Source organism: Schistocerca americana, chromosome 10, assembly GCF_021461395.2.
Source record: "Schistocerca americana isolate TAMUIC-IGC-003095 chromosome 10, iqSchAmer2.1, whole genome shotgun sequence".
Lineage (NCBI taxonomy): Eukaryota > Metazoa > Arthropoda > Insecta > Orthoptera > Acrididae > Schistocerca > Schistocerca americana.
In genome coordinates this window covers 174,290,115-174,312,902 of record NC_060128.1, presented here as the reverse complement: position 1 = coordinate 174,312,902, position 22,788 = coordinate 174,290,115, and the positions used below count along the sequence as shown (strand labels likewise).

At 42.9% G+C, this 22,788-nt stretch overlaps 1 protein-coding gene across 1 annotated transcript in view; it reads right to left on the bottom strand.

The window, feature by feature from the left end:
* LOC124552591 (corticotropin-releasing factor-binding protein) overlaps positions 1-5,726 on the bottom strand; it is a 1,062,428-nt gene extending 1,056,702 nt beyond the window's left edge. The window contains exon 1 of the mRNA XM_047126916.1: positions 5,573-5,726. The gene's annotated coding sequence lies outside the window, so the exon portion shown is untranslated. The remainder of the gene's footprint in view (positions 1-5,572) is intronic.
* Positions 5,727-22,788: the final 17,062 nt, after the last annotated feature.

Genomic DNA, 22,788 nt, shown 5'->3' with positions numbered 1-22,788 from the left:
GGTCGTCGAAGCACGTTCACCGGATCTGACGTCCCCGGATTTCTTTCTGTGGGGAAAGTTGAAGGATATTTGCTATCGTGATCCACGGACAACGCCTGACAACATGCGTCAGCGCATTGTCAATGCATGTGCGAACATTACGGAAGGCGAACTACTCGCTGTTGAGAGGCATGTCTTTACACGTATTGCCAAATGCATTGGGGTTGACGGACATCATTTTGAGCATTTATTGCCTTAATGTGGCATTTACAGGTAATCTCGCTGTAACAGCATGCGTTCTCAGAAACGATAAATAACAAAGGTACATGTATCACATTGGAACAACCGAAATAAAATGTTCAAACGTACCTACGTTCTGTATTTTAATTTAAAAAACCTACCTGTTACCAAGTGTTCGTCTAAAATTGTGAGCCATATGTTTGTGACTATTACAGCGCCATCTATCACAAAGCGAAAAAAGTGGTCCAACTAAAGCATTCATATTTCTTTACGTACTACACGAATATGTAATAAAAAATAGGGGTTCCTATTTATAAAAAAACGCAGTTGATATCCTTTTGACGTATGGCAGCGCCATCTAGCGGGCCAACCGTAGCGCCATCTGGTTTCCCCCTTGAAGCTAGACAAGTTTCGTTCTTTGTAGTTTTTTCGCTTGACGCTTATTTCCTGAGGTATTTGGCCCGGTCACGATCAATGGACCACCCTGTATAAGCTGCCTCCTTGACACACAGGCTCCGCTTTCCTAAAAAATACTCGCCATAAAACGGAGTGGAGCATTCGTCTTCACGAGTAACAATGTGACGTGCTCGTTCCAATTAATATCGTTTTGCAAAGTTACGGCTAATATTTAATCGACGTAAGTGTGTCGAGCAGCGCTCTACTAATGCTGTATTCGGCCATTACGGGATTGTGTTTCCTACACATCCGTATTTTACTGCCTTTAGATGAAGCTGCTGTTCATCGCACCAAGTAGAAATTCTCCTCAAGGTCATCATAAATCCTCGTAATAACTGACAACACTGTCTCGTATCCCACAGCATCATAAAGCAACAGCCGCAGATTGTTTCTCACCCTGTCGGCCATACCATTTATGTATATAGAGAATAGCAGCGCTCCTATCACACTTCCCTGGGACATCCCTGACGATACCCTTGCGTCTGATGGACACTCGCTGTCGAGGACAACGTACTGGCTTCTGTTACTTGAGAAGTCTCCGAGCCACTCACATACCTAGGTACTTGCTCCCTATGCTCGGACCTACGTCAGCAGCCTGCAGTGCGGGTCTGTGTCGCGCTTTCCAGAAATCTAGAAATTACGCGTCCCCCGTTTTTATAACATTTCATGAAATAAAAGGGGGTTGAAATTTTCACGCGATTCATGGTGTGCCGTCTGTAACTACTTCGTTTCTGTTTATTAATCCTCTTAAAGAGTTAAAAAGCAACGAAAATTACGTGCGAGCAAAAATTACAGAGCATCTACAGCAGTTTTAAAACATAGACTTGCAAGTAACAGACAATTTTCGCAGAGTAGCAAAGCTAAATTAATTGTAAAGCATCCTCCAGAAATAATTTCTGTGTGACATCCAGTGTTTCAGATGTTCGTGTTGTAATTACCTACAGTGATTGCGTTATATATTGTAAGCAGTGCTACAATGATTTTTATGTATAATGTCCAATGGCGCAAAGCGAATAAGTGAGACATAAGCGCAATAGCACTTGTCCACATAAGAAGTCATATGGACATTTACTACATTCGCCTGAAGATGTGGTGAAAAGTGCTAGAAACGCTTGGAGGGTGTCATTAAAAAAAAAAAAAAATGATACATGAGCTATTTTGATTCCTTTCGGAAAACTGAAGGCATCGCATATGAGTAAAGTAAACATGCATGTCTACACTCCAGTCATGCTACTTTGGTTGGTCGGTTGATTCGTGGAAGGTGACCAAACAGTGACGCCATCGGTCCCATGAGAATAGTGAAGGATGGGTAAGGAAGTCGGCCGTGCCCTTTCAAAGGAACCATCCCGGCATTTGCCTGAAGTGATTTAGGGAAACCTTAAATCAGAATGGCCGGACGCGGGTTTGAACCGTCGTCCTCCCGAATGCGAGTCCAGGGTGCTAACCACTGCGCCACCTCGCTCGGTCATGCTACTTGCAAAAACAGTTTATAGCAGGAAAAAATTATAGAGGTTTAATATATTGCAAATTTCGTCAAACAAAAATTGTACATCTTATAAGTATGCAGAAACGAGACTTGACATACATTTCTGGATCGATTCTTTTTCTTGAGCGTAGTCCACAGCCATGTAATTTTTCTCCGGGGACAACCTTTTTCTCAAATAATGGATAATCCAGGATGGAATGTAACAATATTATGAGAAGGAAAGCTACTACTCACCATATATCGGAGATGCTGAGTCGCAGATAGGCACAACAAAAAGATTTTCCCACTTAAAGCTTTCGGTCAGTGGCCTTTGTCAACAATAGACACACACACACACACACACACACACACACACACACACTTATTAGTCAGGTTTATTTATAATCACCAGGATTCCAGTATCAACCATGGGCTCACATCCATAGGCAGAAGAAATGGCGTGAAACGCGTATACATACTTGAAAATGCTTGCTCGAAAGTTTGTGACGTGCAATTAAACACAACAAATTTTATTTGACATTGGCCCTGTGGCCGAAATTGCAATCTTGGTGACTGGATACAAAAGTGACAGTCAAAAGGCCAAAAAGGAATTTAAAAAAAAATTGCAGATGCTGTTTTGGTGACTTAAATTAACAACAATGTCAGTGTCTGTCTGTGATACTGAATACAAATTTCTGTATTAGAATAAGATGTATCGACATGAGAAATGCGTAAGTTTTAACAGAGTATGTCGTCTTTAATTGCTGCGTTTGGTCTATAAACTCATAAATTGACTTTCTGATATACATCAAATTGAAACTTTGAAAGATTTTGGTATGCTGAAATATTAAGGTACACGTAAGCAATAGTCAAATTAATAGACCATATTAACTGTTACAATACCGTTAACTTTAACTTTTTCTTCTTTGAAATTTTATTAGCCTTTATAGTGAGAGATGATAAAGCAATATGGACTTCATACACTTTACTTAGTAAACACAGATTTTTTCACTGCCATGACGACAAAACAAAATTTTTCTGATAACACGATTCACTTTTTTAGCAAACTGTCTTGTAATCTTGTCACTAGTTCGCTATGACACCAGAAAGTGACTGAGTATGTCATACGGTATGCTATTTCATTCTGCAGTCTGTTTCAGTTACAAGTGGACCACATGGCAACAGGAACTAAATATCAGTCAGCAAAAAGCAGTTAGACGCACCTCTCGCAAGTTACCTGCAAAATCTGCTTTGAAGTTTTCCGATCCTCCTCCATATATTAAAGCAAGGTCGGTTTTTCTCGACACGCCTGGCTGTGTGGTACAATTCCGGCCTATCAGGTATGCGGTGCGGGTTCGATTCACAGTTCTGGCACAGTTATAGACAAATGTGCATGTTCCAAGAAGATTTCCCTAAAGTGCACAATACTTAAGGATAAAAAAGAATTTAGCTTGTAATTTTTTAATTTAAGTAATCTTTTATAAAAGATCAGTAACTAAGAATTTATATTTGCAATGAAAACTGGATTTTTGTGTGTGATACGTAATTAGAACTAATAAGGCACCCATTTTTCATCAAAATAGCAATTTGCTATCTGTTAATTAACATTTATTTGATAAATTTTATAATTAAATGAGTAGTTGCCAGAACTGAATGGAAAAAAATAATCGAAACAAGAGTCGAACCATCTATTGGCAGTCTCGAGCACTACTGATTTTTTCCTCATCTTTGTATACCTTAAACGTCACGGAGTTGCTAATACAACAGGCAACTCGTTTAAAAATTTACACCAGCTGGAAATCTAACCTCAAACCTCCGCAGGGCAGACAAGCTTTCCACCGCACAGCCAGAAGGCCTATCGGGGGAAACCGAACTTCCTTTAGCATAAGATGTTAGTTTCTCGAGAATACTTAAGAGGTGCTTCGAACTGTTTTCGAGGATAAATATTTGAGTTCTGAACTTCACGCATCATAAATACAAAAAATTACTAAAATTAAAATCCATTGTGGTCCCCTGGTTAGAATGCCATACAAAATTATCAGTGAATTCATACTTATTATGGCAGAGGATGGAGTGATTCGATTTCAATATGGTTTGCTAAAGAACTGAACACAGCAATCGACAAAAAATTGTATTATCGCTCTGATGGTGAATTCATTTTGTGTTGAAATAAGATGAAGTCATGGGTTTTCTTTCGCATGAAAGCTAAATAACTTATCAATGAACCTTTGTAGCTGTGCAGTTTTGATGTGTATGATGAAGACCAAAGTAAGAGATTATAATAAGGAACTACGTACGTTATGTATTACCTGCTGACAATACATGTCACAGCAGCAGAGTGTTAGCAACAAAATCCAAAATTTATGTGGCAAAAAGTTTGAATAAATAACAGAGTACTAATATCAACATCGGTTGTCGGCATTTGTGTGTCAAAAATTACCACCACTTTAAATTCTACCCACTATGATAGTAGAGAGAGCACTGATTGAATATGTCAGAAGGCGAACTATTTGAAACTATATTAGTTAGTATCCCCTACGATATTTTGAACTAGCAGGCTTACTATTGTCATAGCGGAAGAAATTATTCGACCTGAAGATGGTTTGCTAAAACTAACTAAACAGGTAATTACAACAATTTTGTCGGATCTTGTTGACAGGGAATTAATACTCTGTTAGAATCAGGAGTCATTATCGGTTCTCTTTTTGAATAAAAAGTTGATCAAGCTATTAAGAAAGGTAGCCTAAATTTCATCGTTAGAGCCTGGGTGCTGTGCAACTTCGATGCATATCATTAAAGTCTTATTAGTAAGAGGTTACAATAATGGGTTACGTAGATGATGACTTTAAATAACGATTGACAATAAATGCTCTGGTGGCAGATGATTGTCGCCAATGACCGAACTGTCCTGGCAAACAAGTTTGAATATTAATATTAATAATATTAATAATAATAATAATAATAATGAAGGCAACTTCTAGCGGATCTTTCATGTAAAAAGTGAACATCATATAAAAAATTTTTCACTGAAAACGTCTTAGCAAATGAAACTGTTACACATTTCATGAATAAAAACAGATTTTGGATTTTTCATATTTCTATTTCCGATTAATATTTCAGAGCGAAAGTTTCACCGCGAGGGTCTCTAACATTCAGTCAAGGTTTTTGATCATGACCTGGCAAAGTAGATGCACCTGAGGGAGATTATGTTGAGCATATGCCAGGCCACATCAGAATGAAAAAACCTCGAGTGAATGTATGAAATGCTGATAATGGGAGATATATACAATCATTCGTGAAAAATGTGCCATTCACTATCTCTGTGTAGCACATGAAACTATTATGAGTTCCACGAAAAAAATTTAAAAATATTAATTTGATAAACATTAATTTTTTCCCCAGTTTGTAGTGGTGAGGGATATTGCTGCTTACCTGCGGAGACTGGCACGCGGGAACCTCGCTGTCGCGTGGAGGATGCGTCGTCCGTCGACGTCTGGCCGCGATCGCTGCGCAGAGAGGGGGTGCCGAGTGACAGGTGGTTGGTTTGGTGTGTTTATCTGTGCGGGTCTGCTGTTGCTGGCAGAGCGGCGCGCGACGAAGTAGCGCAGCGCCTGGGCCCGCGCCGGCTTTTATAGGCGAATTTCGCGCATGCGCACGGGCGCGCCGTCCCCCGCCAGCGCTCGCGACACCCCGCCTCTCCCTGCCGCGGCCCACCTGTCGGGGGGGTGGCTCGGCAGGTGTGGGTGGAAGGCGTTTCGCGAGCGTAGGCGCTCCGCCGTGCCGGCAGGCGGGAAGCTAAAAGCTGGCGCCCCTGCGTGACTGCCGCACGCCTACTGGCAGTGGGGAAGGCAAGAGGCGGAGAAAACGAACCACTGCGACTACTGTGTCGCGGGTTGCATACTTTACAAATTAAGGCGCCGCTCTTACATCGCGCTTCCTTTGTACGCGCTGCAGTTCGCCGAGTGCGACGAGTCCGACTAGGGGAGTGTCTGCAATGTTGGTCACCGATACAAATCAAGTTTTTCAAGAATGTTCTGTATCTATATATACAAAAGATACTGTCCCGACTGATTCACTCACTCACACCATACCTCATCCCAGACCTCTGAGGACAGAAACTTGATATTTGGAGATAGTGTGGATCTTATACCGTAGGCGTAGTTCAACACGGGATTTTTCAAAATTCCAACCCTATGGGTGTGGAATAGAGGATGAAAGTATTTTTTGGATATAAATAGCTATTAAGGAAATTTTGAAAGTCAGACCTACGAAAATTGGAATTTGGTTTTATAGCGTCCGCAGCGAAATAATTTCTCTCTGTAAGTTTCGAGGGCAAAGAAATAACAAAATTGATCTAAAGAGACGACAAGATACGCTCATTTGTCAATTTTTTAGACGTCTTCACTTCTTCTCTTGTCTTGATTTCGCGTAGACGGACATCTTGCGAGTGCTGGCAAATGTAAGCATATTTGTACTAATTAAACAGATAATATATTCATTTAATATCATTGTTCACTTTTAATTTGTAAGAGGTGATCCCGATTTCATGTCCGCCTTCCTTGAATTAACCTGCATTCGAGTAATTTACAGTGCAACAATCGCAGCGGCCAATGCAGCCAACGACGCCATTACGTGGCGATATTAACTTATAAAAACATATCGGAAGCGAAAAACGCGCCCGCTATTGACATGATATGCAATGGTTAACGGAGGTCAGAAGAAATACTCTCGCGCGTGTGTGGGCCGCCACACTAATTAATAACTAAAGATTTTCTACTTTAAAGTGAACTGACTAGCCGAGGAAATTAATATGAAAAGTTTATTCCATTGTTCAACTTATATGCTCATGTTTTAAAATTCAGCGAGTCTAAGATTCATTAACGCAAAAAAATAATTTATACTGAAGATTAAATTGATAAAAAAGGAGAACTTCACAAAAGCATTTAATTAGACATCAAAATTGAATGAAATATTTTTATTAAGGCCCACCACGTAAGTCAGCAACAATCACCATCACCAATAAATTTTTGTGGTAAATAATATATTAAATTACGACGGCAGACGGACACGAGAGTTTCTTGGTCAGAAATAAAAAATACGTGTTCCAGTATTTTTAAAAGCTTAACTCCAAGGGGGCGAAATAGTGGGTGAAAGCTTTTGTAAAATAAATTACTAAAGAGCTCCTGAAGAATTTGTAAAGCTGTGTCTATGAAAACTGGCATTTCATTTCTCGATTACAAATAAATACTTTCAGCGTTTTTTTTGAAATCCAACCCATAAGGGTCAACATACGGGATGAAAGATTGTATAGAAATATTTCATTATGCAATCATGTTTTAGCTAACTTTACGAAAATTTGTTATTGACTTTTCTGTTAGAAACAAAGAAATACACATTTTACTCATTTTGGAAATTCAGACCCTAATGGGGTGGAATAGGGCATGAAACGTTTTACGAAAATATTTTGTTGTGAAAGAATTTTTAAAGCTACATTTATCGGAACTCAATGTTTGGCTTCTCTATTAGCAAAGAAAAAAATATGTGTTTCACCGTTTTTGAAAATTCAACCACTAAGGCGATGAAATAGAGTCAGATTGACTCAGTGACTCATCATTGCCCAGCCCATTCCTACAGGGATAAAACAGGGGATGAAAGGCTTTTTGAAAATATGTTGCTATTAAAGCAATTTTGAAACTAGAACTACAAGAACTTGTATTTGGTTTCTCAGTCAGAAATATAAAAGTACATGGTTCACATACTTGGAATTTCAATTACTAAGGGGATAAAATGGCGGGGAAAATTTTTTGAAAGTAAATCATAAGAAACGACTGAAACTTTTCAAACCTACATTATAAAAACTAGTATTTGAGTTCTGTGCCAGAAATAAATAATAGCGCGTTTTTGGAAATTCAAACCCTTGAGGCGGTGAGATACGGGATGAGAAGTCTTACGAATGAAAGTTCCTATAAAAATACCTCCACAACAATGCAAAAGGCATGATGAAGGAAACCTTGGACCCCATCTACTACAAACGTTACTTCGTCAGAAGTACATTCGGAAGAGGCCATCCTTCAATGGCCTTGATTAGCGTGAAAAGTTTAAGTGTTGCAGTTTCTGAATAACGTAAAAATTCGATTGAAGAAAACAAAAAGGTGTCTGCAGTAGACGCGAGCGAAGTACCGGGCTCTACGTTAATTGAAAACAAACACGAGTTTCAACTTTTTGCTAGACATTCCTTAGTTTAAAAAAAAATCGTGGCTGAAGTTGATGAAGGAAAATATCGAAAAATCCTCTAAAAACAAACTTTTTTATTAATACAGTATGGGGATTACCATCCGATTCTTAGTCTTGGCGTTTTCTTCATTCGTCATTCTGATAATATTGTGACACTCAAAATACTATTCTGTACCTTCTTTTAATTTTTTTAAATGAAACATCGGGAGGCGTGTTTAGTAATAAAACTAGCGTGTGTGTGTGTGTGTGTGTGTGTGTGTGTGTGTGTGTGTGTGTGTGTTTTCATCGTGATACACAGTACAAAAATATGCCTAAAGTATATTAAAATATGCCCTAAGTATATGATTGCGTAACCCTATTGATCATCTGTTCGTGATCGTTGTAGCAGTAGGTGCGCTGAAACTTATCACAGAAACCGGCAAAACATAAATATTTCTTGCACCATGGGAAGCAGACGAACGCAATCTCGCCACATTGACGTGTTTTCCGATACATTGTTCATGGAAAACATGTCTCATTTATGTTGCTAAAAAGAGGTCTCTCATATAATTTTGATGCGTACCAAGTGCATAAAAGCGTATACTGCAAGACAGGCGTGGACAACTGCTTATGGACCAACGCACGCATGAATTTTGGACAGCATCCGCCCTATCCCGTCATTCTCTGCTCTAATGTGATGTACCACTATTCTGGAGTCTTGCGATAAAACTTTTTACCCTTCGGAAATAGTAAACGTCATACAGTTGACATAGGAGGTACATTTCGGTGATGTTACTTTGACGGTGTAGGCCATTTCAGCGTCATCATCTACGAAAGTCCTATCTATCGAGTCATGTATCACAATAACTTCCAATATATTGTATACTGAAGAGCCAAAGAAATTGGTACACCTGCCTAACATCGTGGATGGCCCCAGCGAACAGGCAGAAATGCCGCAACACGAATTAGCATGAACTCGAGTTATGTCTGAAATAGTGCTGGAGGGAACTGACACCATGAATCCTGCAGGACTGTCCATAAATCCGTAGGAGTATGAGGGGGTGGTGGTCTCTTGTGAACAGCACCTTTCAAGGCATCCTAGATAGGCATCCTAGATATGGTCAATAATGTTCATGTGTGCGGAGTTTGGTGGCCAGCGGAAGTGTTTAAACTCAGAAGAGTGTTCCTGGAGCCACTCTGCAGCAATTCCGGTCGTCTGGAGCGTTGCATTGTCCTGCTGGAATTGCCAAAAAAAATGGCTCTAAGCACTATGGGACTTAACTTCTAAGGTTATCAGTCCCCTAGAACTTAGAACTACTTAAACCTAACTAACCTAAGGACATGACACACATCCATGCCCGAGGCAGGATTCGAACCTGCGACCGTAGAGGTCACGCGGTTCCAAACTGAAGCGCTTAGAACCGCACAGCCACACCGGCCGGCTGGAATTGCCAAATTCCGTCGCAATGCACGATTGACATGAATGGATGCAGGTGATCAGACAAGATGCTTACGTACCTGTCACCTGTCAGAGTCGTATCTACACTCCTGTAAATTGAAATAAGAACACCGTGAATTCATTGTCCCAGGAAGGGGAAACTTTATTGACACATTCCTGGGGTCAGATACATCACATGATCACACTGACAGAACCACAGGCACATAGACACAGGCAACAGAGCATGCACAATGTCGGCACTAGTACAGTGTATATCCACCTTTTGCAGCAATGCAGGCTGCTATTCTCCCATGGAGACGATCGTAGAGATGCTGGATGTAGTCCTGTGGAACGGCTTGCCATGCCATTTCCACCTAGCGCCTCAGTTGGACCAGCGTTCGTGCTGGACTGCAGACCGCGTGAGACGACGCTTCATCCAGTCCCAAACATGCTCAATGGGGGACAGATCCGGAGATCTTGCTGGCCAGGGTAGTTGACGTACACCTTCTAGAGCACGTTGGGTGGCACGGGATACATGCGGACGTGCATTGTCCTGTTGGAACAGCAAGTTCCCTTGCCGGTCTAGGAATGGTAGAACGATGGGTTCGATGACGGTTTGGATGTACCGTGCACTATTCAGTGTCCCCTCGACGATCACCAGTGGTGTACGGCCAGTGTAGGAGATCGCTCCCCACACCATGATGCCGGGTGTTGGCCCTGTGTGCCTCGGTCGTATGCAGTCCTGATTGTGGCGGTCACCTGCACGGCGCCAAACACGCATACGACCATCATTGGCACCAACGCAGAAGCGACTCTCATCGCTGAAGACGACACGTCTCCATTCGTCCCTCCATTCACGCCTGTCGCGACACCACTGGAGGCGGGCTGCACGATGTTGGGGCGTGAGCGGAAGACGGCCTAACGGTGTGCGGGACCGTAGCCCAGCTTCATGGAGACGGTTGCGAATGGTCCTCGCCGATACCCCAGGAGCAACAGTGTCCCTAATTTGCTGGGAAGTGGCGGTGCGATCCCCTACGGCACTGCGTAGGATCCTACGGTCTTGGCGTGCATCCGTGCGTCGCTGCGGTCCGGTCCCAGGTCGACGGGCACGTGCACCTTCCGCCGACCACTGGCGACAACATCGATGTACTGTGGAGACCTCACGCCCCACGTGTTGAGCAATTCGGCGGTACGTCCACCCGGCCTCTCGCATGCCCACTATACGCCCTCGCTCAAAGTCCGTCAACTGCACATACGGTTCACGTCCACGCTGTCGCGGCATGCTACCAGTGTTAAAGACTGCGATGGAGCTCCGTATGCCACGGCAAACTGGCTGACACTGACGGCGGCGGTGCACAAATGCTGCGCAGCTAGCGCCATTCGACGGCCAACACCGCGATTCCTGGTGTGTCCGCTGTGCCGTGCGTGTGATCATTGCTTGTACAGCCCTCTCGCAGTGTCCGGAGCAAGTATGGTGGGTCTGACACACCGGTGTCAATGTGTTCTTTTTTCCATTTCCAGGAGTGTAGATATATCAGGGGTCCCGTATCAGTCCAACTGCACACGCCCCACACCATTACAGAGCCCCCACCAGCTTGGACAGTCCCCTGCTGACATGCAGGGTCCATGGATTCATGAGGTTGTCTCCATACCCGTACACGTCTGTCCGCTCGATACAATCTGAAACGAGACTCATCCGACCAGGCAACAAGTTTCCAGTGATAAACAGCGCAGGGGAGGCGTAAAGCTTTGTGCCGTGCAGTCATCAAGGGTACACGAGTGAACCTTCGCCTCCGAAAGCCCGTATCAATGATGTTTCGTTGAATGGTTCTCACGCTGATACTTATTGATGGCCCTGCATTGAAATCTGCAGCAATTTGCAAGAGAGTTGCACGTTAGTCGTCTTTAGCCCCTCTTGCAGGATCTATCTCCGGCCGCAGCTATGTCGGAGATTTGCTGTTTTACCGGGTTCCTGCTATTCACGGTATGCTGGTGAAATAGTCGTACGGTAAAGTCCCCTGTTCATGCTGTGTCCCATCGCTCGTTCGCTGACTATAACACCACGTTTAACCTCACTTAAATCTTGATAACTTGCTACTGTAGCAGCAGTAACCGACCTAACAACTGCCCAGACACTTGTTGTCTTATATAGGCGTTGCCGACCACAGTGCCATAGTCTGCCTCTTTACATATCTCTGTAATAGAACACGCTTGCCTATACCAGTTTATTTGGTGGTTCAGTGTAACTGAATACATTATATACACCTATTTATTAATCACACATCTTACTCAAAAAAGAATTTTCAGAGACAACGAAAAAAAATGTTCAAATGTGTGTGAATTCTTAAGGGAACAAACTGCTGAGGTCATCGGTCCCTAGACTAACACACTACTTAAACTAACTTATGCTAAGAACAACACTCACACCCATTCCCGAGGGAGGACTCGAACCTCCGGCGGGAGTGGCCGCGCAACCCGTGACATGGCGCCTCAAACCGCACGGTCACTCCGTGCGGCGACAACGAAAAGAAACATCCAATGATAAAAACACAACGACGTAGAATCGGAAACGAACCAATAGCATGGTAGCCTAATGCCTTGACTGCTAGACCCCGACTTGTCTCTGCATTGAATGACGGCTACTCAAGCTTCAGCACGAAACATAAAAACTTTAGTATCTCTAACATTATTAACTTTGGCCCCATATTTTTCGATTGGTGCGTAAGTTGGTAGCGTTTTTCCGCAAGTTTAAATAAACACAACAGACACACATGACATATTCTTTAGTCATAAATAATATATCCTCCTTCACTATTTACTACAGTCTGCCAACACTGGAGTAAGTTTTAGATTCTGCAACCGCAGACTAAATCAAGTGGTTCTGATGCAAAGAATTCGTTCGGAGCACATTTTCATCCAGAAAGGAAGTTCCTTGAAGGTTGCTCGGTAGAGAACGGAAAACGTGAAAATTTGAGGGCGCAAGACCAGGTGGAAAAGGCTAATGCGGAATGGCATCCCAACCAAACTCCTGTAGGGTGTATGATTTTCAGTCATGAACTTTGACACACATTTTTTTTCAAAAGCTACGGAGTGTCAAGAAAAAAAATCAGTAAAGCATGTCCCTTTATTTCCAGTATAGAACGTTTGTAAAACTTGACCAATATCGGTGACTCACTCGTCAGACCCTCCCCTTGTGGGAACTGTGGCACTGCTGTCCCTTTACACCCGTCGACTCTGTCTTACCAAAGCATACAGGGGCGTAATACTAGTCGTGCTCTATTTCTTTTATTTTTCAGTAAGATAGACGAGTGGAATGTGTATTACGAAAATTAATTAATGCAATGCACACAGCTGCATATGTGTTCCATTCGAGGAGGACTGCTGTCTGGAATAACTTTAATATTACAGTCCACACTTCAGACAAAAAACATACGAATTTCGGCCACTACAAACAAAACGGTTGTATTCCTGTTTAATCCAACTACGCGATACTGTACACACAGCAACTTCGCTTTTATATCTCTGCGGCGAAAAAGCGCTCTATTTGCGTATTCTTTTGCTCTTGGCAACTCGCCTTTATGAGCTAAGAGCGAGCTTTGTGGCTTATCATTCGTTTCTGTAAATTTTTCAAAGGCTGTTATAAATCTATTTTAATAGTTAATCACTATTTACCGATTGAACTTCATCCTCATGTCATGTTTTCTGTTACTGTCGTTACAGACTTGGTAACATCTCTAGAGTGTGTATTAGTCAACATAATGTTAGACATTCTCTGAATAGATATAAAATATAAAAATAAATTTATAGCAGTCTTCGCAAAAGTTACAACCCCCCCATCCCCCCCCCCCCCCCCACACACATGCACACACACACGCACGCACGCACATTATATATAAAGTTCTACCGTTTTGAAATAAAAATAAGTAAACACTTCTTAGGAATTTTATTTTTACGTGAAAATCTCTACTTTCATCAACGTTTCTACATAGTCCCACCAATATTAAATGGCTCTAAGCACTATGGGACTTAACATCTGAGGTCATCAGTCCCCTAGAGTTAGAACTACTTAAACCTAACTAACCTAAGGACATCACACATATCCATGCCCGAGGCAAGAGTCGAACCTGCGACCGTAGCAGCAGCGCGGTTCCGAACTGAAGCGCCTAGAACCGCTCGGCCACAACGGCCGGCGTCCACGAATATTAAGTCACTTACCATATTCGTGCAACCAGCCTTGAATACCATCATGGTAGACATCTGAAGCTGGAGCATAACTGTCGATAAGTTGAAGGTTCTGTTAACAATCACGTAAGGCACAGTTCTCGGCACTTGGGGAAACTCATCACGTAATGTCGGAATCGTAAAGTGCCTGTTCTCTCTCACTTTTTCATCAACTTTCTGCACGAAATTGGCATGCTGAATTAGGTTTTCCGTGATTTCCCTAAATACATTCAAGCAAATGCCAGTATGGTTCCTTCAAAAGGGCACGGCCGCTTTCTTCCCCATCGTTCCCTAATCCAAGCTTGTGCTCCGTCTCTAATGACCTCACCGTCGACTGGACGTTTAACATTAATCTCCACCACCACCACCACCACCACCACCACCACCACCATCATCTCCTCCCACCAAGTCGTCAGTAGTGACAATATTGTCCACTTCGTTCCTTACCATGCACACTCATAAGACATGCTTTTAAAGCTCTCATCCATTTCCCTACCATGCCATCGGTCGTATGTACGAAGAAGTGTATCCATGCAGTTGTTGCAGCACGTTCAAATTTTCAAAAGTTATGATCATACGGCAGATTTCTGCGAGGATGTATTCACAACTGCTTGTATGATACGATAAGTTCCTTAATATTGGTGTGAATTATGTAGAAAAGTAGGTTGAAGTACAGGCTTTCATGTACAAATTAAATTGTCCAGAAATGCCTACTTCTTCAATTTTTTTTATTTAAAAACGAAACATAATTCTCGATTATTTCCTTTTAGGAGCACGTGCAACTTCAATCAATCACAGCTTCAATCATTTACTGTTATATATTTAAGGAGAACGTGAGACGTAAACCAATCACAGCTTTTCCCTTTTCTTTTCTTCCCCAAAGGCTCTTCATTAATTCAATGTGTTCTTCCTTCACTTCGTCAGTCAGTTTTTCTCTGTTTCTTTCGCTGAGACTTGTTCAAGTTTCTTCTTTTTTTTTCCTTCTGACTGTTTTCTGCCCTCTGTTCTTCTTTTGTATTTTCAACTGTTGCAGGTCGTCTTGTGTTTCTTTTATCCAACTGCTCTTTAATTTGCTTGCATTAACAATGCTAAAAATCTTCGTTGTGAGTCTCTTTTCATCCATCCTACATAGATGTCCGCAGAATTGTAGGCGTCTTTTCCTAAATTTATCTCAGATGTTGTCTGTGTGTTCGTAGAGTTACTTTGTAGGTCGTCTGACCGAAGATTCTCGTTGGAAAACAGCGCCGTCGATTTTTGTAACAACTTTTCAGTCTTGTTTCTATACATAATGAATTTTTGTCATCGCTCTAATAAACATGTGTTCTGTCGCATACTAGGCTTATGGCAAAACAACCGTGGTTTAGTGCCGTAGTTTTGCATTACGATGTACAGCTGTTTTTTTTTTTAGTGTTGATATGTCACTTTGTACGCCTTCTGCAGTTTGATTAGTTTTTCTGTGTTGAAGATAGTGCTCAGTGCTGTGGGCTGGATGGTTTCTCCTTAGTAGTTCAAGTCGGTGACCTGTGAGACTTTTCCGTGCTCAATTTTCAGTGGAAGTTCCTCGGTTAATATGCTGTCGATACATTGAGTATATTCGTAGAAAATTTGGAGTCTGATTTTACAGGAGATGTTACCGATGATGGTGCCACTAAAGCGGAGTCACAGAATACAGTTTTCCGTGATTCCTTCACAAAAGAAGACAGAGTAGGTAGTCCAGAATTCGAAACCAGAACAGCTGTTAGCATGAGTGACATAAAAGTAGATATCTTAGGTGTTGCGAAACAATTCAAACAACTTAAAAAGGCAAGTGTTCCGGTCCAGATGGTATACCAATTAGGTTGCTTTCAGAGTATGCAGACACAATAGTGCCTTTCTTAGCAATCATATACAACCGCTCACTTGATGAAAGATCTGTTCCTAAAGACTGGAAAGTAGCACAGTTCACACCAATATTCAAGAAAGGAAATAGGAGTAACCCACTGAATTACAGACCCATATAACTGACCTCAATTTGCAGTAGGATTTCTGTGCATATACTATACTCTAACATTATCAATCACCTTGAAGAAAATGACGTATTGATTTATAACCAACACGGATTCAAAAAATATCGTTCTTGTGGAACACAGCTAGCTCTTTATTCCCATGAAGTAATGAGTGCTGTCGACAGGGGATATCAGATCGATTCCGCGCTCCTGGATTTCCGGAAGGCTTTTCATTCCGTTCCTCACAAGAGACTATTAATCAAATTGCGTGCATACGTTGCATCGTCTCAGTTGTGTGACTGGATTCGTGATTTCCTCTCAGACAGGTCATATTTCGTAGTGATAGATGGTAAATCATCGAGTAGAACAGAAGGGATATCTGGCGTTCCGCAAGATAGGGTCATAGGCCCTCGCTGTTCCTGATTTACATAAATGATCTAGGTGATAATCTGAGCAGCCCCCTTAGACTGTTTGCAGATGACGCTGTAATTTTCAGTCTAGTAAAATCATCAGACCATCAAGTCCAATTACAAAATGATCTAGAGAGAATTTCTGTACGGTGCCAAAAGGCAATTGGCACTAAACAAAGGAAAGTGTGAGGTCACCCACATGGGTACCAAAAGAAATCCCATAAATTTTGGCTTTACGATAAATCGCACAAATCTAAGGGCTGTCAATTCGACTAAATACCTAGGAATTACAATTACGAGCAACTTAAATTGGAAAGAGCACATAGATAATATTGTGGGGAAGGCGAAACAAAGACTGCGCTTTTTTGGCAGAACACTTAAAGAATGCGACAGACCCACTAAGGAGACAGCCTACATTACACTTGTCCATCCTCTGCTGGAATATTGCTGCGCGGTGTGGGATCCTTAATAGGTAGGATTGACGGAGGGCATCGAAAAAGTGCAAAGAAGGGCAGCTCGTTTCGTGTTATCGCGCAATAGGGGTGAGACTGTCAATAATATGATACGCGAGTTGGGGTGGCAGTCACTGAAACAAAGGCGGTCTTCTTTGCAGCGAAATCTATTTATGACATTTCAATCACCGACTTTCTTTTCCGAATGCGAAAATATTTTGTTGATACTCAGCTACGTAGGGAGAAGTGATCATCATAATAAAATAAGAGAAATCAGAGTGCGAACGGAAAGATTTAGGTGTTCCTTTTCCCCCACGTCCCATTCGAGGGTGGAATGGTAGAGTAGAGTAGAGTAGTAGTAGTAGTAGTAGTAGTATGAAAATGGTTCGATTAACCTTCTGCCAGGCAATTAAGTGTGTATTGCAGAGTAACCAAGTAGATGTAGAGATTCCATGCAGTTCATCTAGCGTTAGTTGTCGATGTACACTGACAAGCCAGAGCATTATTACTGTTGTGGATTGGCAAGAGAGCCAACCCGGTATGAGAGGAAGCCGAAAGGCACGCGCTTTAGCTCACGCACACTGGCGTGAGGTCTGAAACAGGTCAAGGAAATTAGACTTTAGCAAAAAACGTAAGTTGCTGCTGGAATACTTAACTTTAATCCGTAAATGGTGAACATCGCTCTTGATGGTACATTATTCATAATCTCAATAGTAACTGGCAATGGCGCCTTGCTAGGTTGTAGCAAATGACGTAGCTGAAGGCTATGCTAACTATCGTCTCGGCAAATGAGAGCGTATTTTGTCAGTGAACCATCGCTAGCAAAGTCGGCTGTACAACTGGGGCGAGTGCTAGGAAGTCTCTCAAGACCTGCCGTGTGGCGGCGCTCTGTCTGCAATCACTGACAGTGGCGACACGCGGGTCCGATGTATACTAACGGACCGCGGCCGATTTAAAGGCTACCACGTAGCAAGTGAGACCACAGTTACCGCTACCTACTACGACGTTGGATGCCACCTAGTGGCGCTGCGGCCATGTGACGCTCTAACGGAAGTATGTAAGCGGAACAGACACGGGCAGGCTGTCACCCTACCGAAAATACGGGCTGCAAATGGGGAAAACCATTGAGATAAACTATTTTGACGAAAGGTAAATTTTTATAACGCCGAGCCTGTGAGCGAATATCTCGAAAACGGCGAAGCTGGTCGAATGTTCACGCGCTACTGTCGTGAGCATCTACGGAAACAGGTAGAAGCACAGTAAAACTACCACTAGGCGGTAAATGGTTGGACGTCCGCTCACGACTCTCCAGAGATCGTAGGATCCGGAAGTTTGTTCTGCTCTGTAAAGTAGGATACGTGGAGTTTCGGAGCATACCGTTCATCGTACACTGTTGAACATGGAGCTCCGCAGCAGACCACCCCCACGTGTTCAGATGTTGATCCAACGATATCGTCAATTACGATTACAGTGGGCACGAGACCATCGGGATTCTAACGTCGATCAATGGAACCGTGTCGGCTCTTCGGGTGAATACACCATAGGTCGCTGGTCGTCTCCACAAAGGCCGTGCCCTTTCAAAGGAACTATCCCAGCATTTGCCTAGAGCGATTTAGGGAAATCGTGGAAAACCTAAATCAGGATGGCCGGACGCGGGATTGAACCGTCGTCCTCCGGAATCGTTAAACAGGTAGTCATAATGTTTTGGCCCATGATTGTATGTATAAACAGAACATTCACTGGTGACAATTCAGTATATTGATATCTATATCCTGCCGAATTTCTGCGGAAGTCATTTAGGCAGGTCCGATATTTTGTGAATTTTAACTTGCATTTGAGAACGGCTGTACAACTGAAATCATGATTGTTTGAATCAATGAACAGTAATTTACGCTGTACTGGCGGAAATTTTTTTCAATAACGTCGCGTACTTAGCGGAAAGTAGGGTGTCCTCCATCACACTTGCAGAATCCTGTACCCACTTTCCTTTCTACATTGGACGAGTCCACTTGTAGCAGACTCGAGTGATATTCACGGTATAGTGGTGAAATGTTCATACGGGAAAATTCCCTGTTCATGCTATGTCCCATCGCTCGAGCGCCGACTATAAAAGCATGTTTAATCGCACTTAAATCTTGTTAACCTGCCACTGTAGCAGCAGTGACTACACTCTATTCTTAAGAATAAACCCGGTGCAAACAAACACAAACGCGGTGATTGTTCAGAAGCCGTAGCACACGTACACTGGTGTTGTTACCCTCTTGGTAGAAGGTCCTACTTATGTATTGGAAATTTTATTACTGAGTTACGTTAAATGAAACTTTAAGATATTCTAATGTATTAAAAGCCAGCAACGTTTTACTCAATCACGCTTTAGCTATGAATTTTTTATTTAAAAAATCGTGTCTCTGTATTGTTGTGCTCTGATTATCGTGCTGTTAATACGCTGTATGAAAATGGTTGAGGCTACTACCTGCTGCGTTGTGAAACACGGGTGTGGAACACGGTTAAAAAGTGCCGAGAAATAGGTTATCTTTAACGTTTTTCATAAATTCACAGAGAAAAATTTGCTTTGATATTTTCCGAGGGAATGTATTTGATACAGTTGAGATACTAATAGACACTTGACATATTTCGGAATTTGTAGCATATTAGCTTGAAAATCGGGTGCACTTCATAGATCACTGGTTCAAGTCTTGTTTTTGCTCATCCTTTTTTTCGTTCAGTTTGTAATACCTATATCTCGTAACTGTAAAATTAATCATCATCTTGTTTCTAATTACATGTTGCACGCGAAATTTCTGTTTTCATTTTAAACGTAAATTCATATCAAATATAATTTTTTAACTATCGATATTTTGTGGTCCAAATGGCTTTGAGCACTATGGGCTTAACGTCTGAGGTTTATCAGTCCCCTAGAACTTAGAACTACTTAAACCTAACTAACCTAAGGACATCACACACACCCATGCCCGAGGCAGGATTCTAACCTGTGCCCGTAGCGGCCGCGCGGTACCAGACTGAAGCGCCTAGAACAGCTCGGCCACAACAGCCGGCGATATGTTACGAAATATTGTTAACAAAGGTTGCTAAAAAAAAAAGTTTAATTTATTAGGACAAAAATTATAAACCGAACACACTTTATTTCGGCCATGTCCATTGTTTTACACCACAGACGTGGTCTCTCACGAACGAGAGTGATAAAGCGTCGTAGAAACACGAAAAACAATCATTTTTACAGCGTCGAGTACACCATGAAAATGCTGAATTTTTTCATTTACCATTACAATTGGGAACCAGCAGACTCGATGTGGAGCCAAGATAAGAGATTTATCGCGAGAAATAACAAGACCGTCAAGCTGCCAGAGGTACCGGAACGAATGCACGCAGCTTTTTTCACACGTAACTGCTGAACGCTGGCGGGACATATAACGGGACGTCACAAAAGAAGAGGAGGAGGAGGAGGAGGAGGAGGAGGAGGAGGAAATGTGGCGCCTCGGTGGCTTCGTGGATTCTGTTGTCGATCGACTCGTTATCAACGTAGCAGATGCCAGTTCCAGAACTGCTATGTATTCTCGGAATCAGATAAGGAAGGAGCTAACAGATTACCAGACGACTGACTAATTAAGACCTTCAGTGGCTTCAGCATTCAACAATACGGTGAAATCCCTGTAGTGCGCATCACATATAGCTCGCAAAGGAAAATTACCCTGTGTTTAAGTTAGGGATCTTCACCACTCTTGGCGCGTCCCCTACGGTCGCAGGTTCGAATCCTGCCTCAGGCATGGATGTGTGTGATGTCCTTAGGTTAGTTAGGTTTATGTAGTTCTAAGTTCTAGGGGACTGATGACCTAAGAAGTTAAGTCCCATAGTGCTCAGAGGCATTTTTTTTTTCACCACTCTTGTTTGTAATTAGAATGCTACGTTACGTGAGAGCGTACGGTAGTGCTGGAGGTTTGCCAAATATTGTTTCATTCTCCTCCAAAATTGAATGACATTCGAAGCTATATTGTTTTTCTGCTCGTCTATTTTTACGTCTGAACTGCAACTGCTCAAAATCAATGCAGGTTAGTTGGACCAGCTGGCTGGTCGGTGTTGTGCAAGTTAAACACGCCGGTAAAGCTGTTGTCCCGCATTATCGCACTGTCTGTGTGCGTATAACACAGCATAACACGTATCCTTATGATCGCGCCTGACTGTATTGGTCACAGCTTGGCTTCCGCTCAACGTGAAACGAAATACAATGAGATTCAAGCAAACGCGGAGGGATACATGTTGTCCTGTTTACATCAGGTTTAGTCTTATGATGAACACGGTACAGTTTTTAGTTAGACGGGCAGCGGCGGAGACTCAAAAGTCGAGCGCAGTCGAGTCTACGGGCACACGGTGACGGCAAGTTCGGAGGTCACGTGAGAGGACACGCTGGGGAGTTTACATCGAGAACAGGCACCTCATTTTTCTTTATCTCTACCGCCCACTGCTGTCACTCTTGATCTGTATTTCCATCAACGGAGCAAGATACCCGTAAGAAGACGGGCAGACCTGTCCGGTGCATACCGAGCGTGACTGAATATACACTACTGGCCATTAAAATAGCTACACCAAGAAGAAATGCAGATGATAAACGGGTATTTATTGGACAAATATATTATACTAGATCTGACATGTGATTACATTTTCACGCAGTATGGGTGCATAGATCCTGACAAATCAGTACCCAGAACAACCACCTCTGGCCGTAATAACGGCCTTGATACGTCTGGGCATTGAGTCATACAGAGCTCGGATGGTGCGTACAGGTACAGCTGCCCAAGCAGCTTCAACACGATACCACAGTTCATCAAGAAGTGCGACTGGCGTATTGTGACGAACCAGTTGCTCGGCAACCATTGACCAGACGTTTTCAGTTGGTGAGGGATCTGGAGAATGTGCTGGCCAGGGCAGCGGTCGAACATTTTCTGTATCCAGAAAGGCCCGTACATCCTGCTAAAATGTAGGGTTCTGCAGGGATCGAGTGAAGGGTAGAGCCACGGGTCGTGACAGATGTGAAATGTAACGTCCACTGTTCAAAGTGACGTCAATGCGAACAAGAGTTGACCGAGACGTGTAACCAATGGCACCCCATACCATCACGCCGGGTGATACGTCAAATGGTTCAAATGGCTCTGAGCACTATGGGACTTAACATCTATGGTCATCAGTCCCCTAGAACTTAGAACTACTTAAACCTAACTAACCTAAGGACAGCACACAACACCCAGCCATCACGAGGCAGAGAAAATCCATAACCCCGCCGGGAATCGAACCCGGGAACCCGGGCGTGGGAAGCGAGAACGCTACCGCACGACCACGAGATGCGGGCGGTGATACGTCAGTATGGCGATGACGAATACACGCTTCCAATGTGCATTCACCGCGATATCGCCAAACACTGATGCGACCATCATGATGCTGTAAACAGAACCTGGATTCATCCGAAAAAATTACATTTTGCCATTCGTGCACCCAGGTTCGTCGTCGAGGATACCATCGCAGGCGCTCCTGTCTGTGATACAGCGTTAAGGGTAACCGCAGCCATGGTCTCCGAGCTGATAGTCCGTGCTGCTGCATACGTCGTCGAACTGTTCGTGCAGATGGTTGTCGTCTTGCAAATGTCCCCATCTGTTGATTCGGGGATCGAGACGTGGCTGCACGATCCGTTACAGCCATGTGGATAAGATGCCTGTCATCTCGACTGCTAGCGATACGTGGCCGTTGGTATCCAGCACGACGTTCCGTATTACGCTCCTGAATCCACCGATTCCATATTCTGCTAACAGTCATTGCATCTCGACCAACGGGAGCAGCAATGTCGCAATACGATAAACCTCAATCGCGATAGGCTACAATCCGACCTTTATCAAAGTCTGAAACGTGATGGTACGCATTG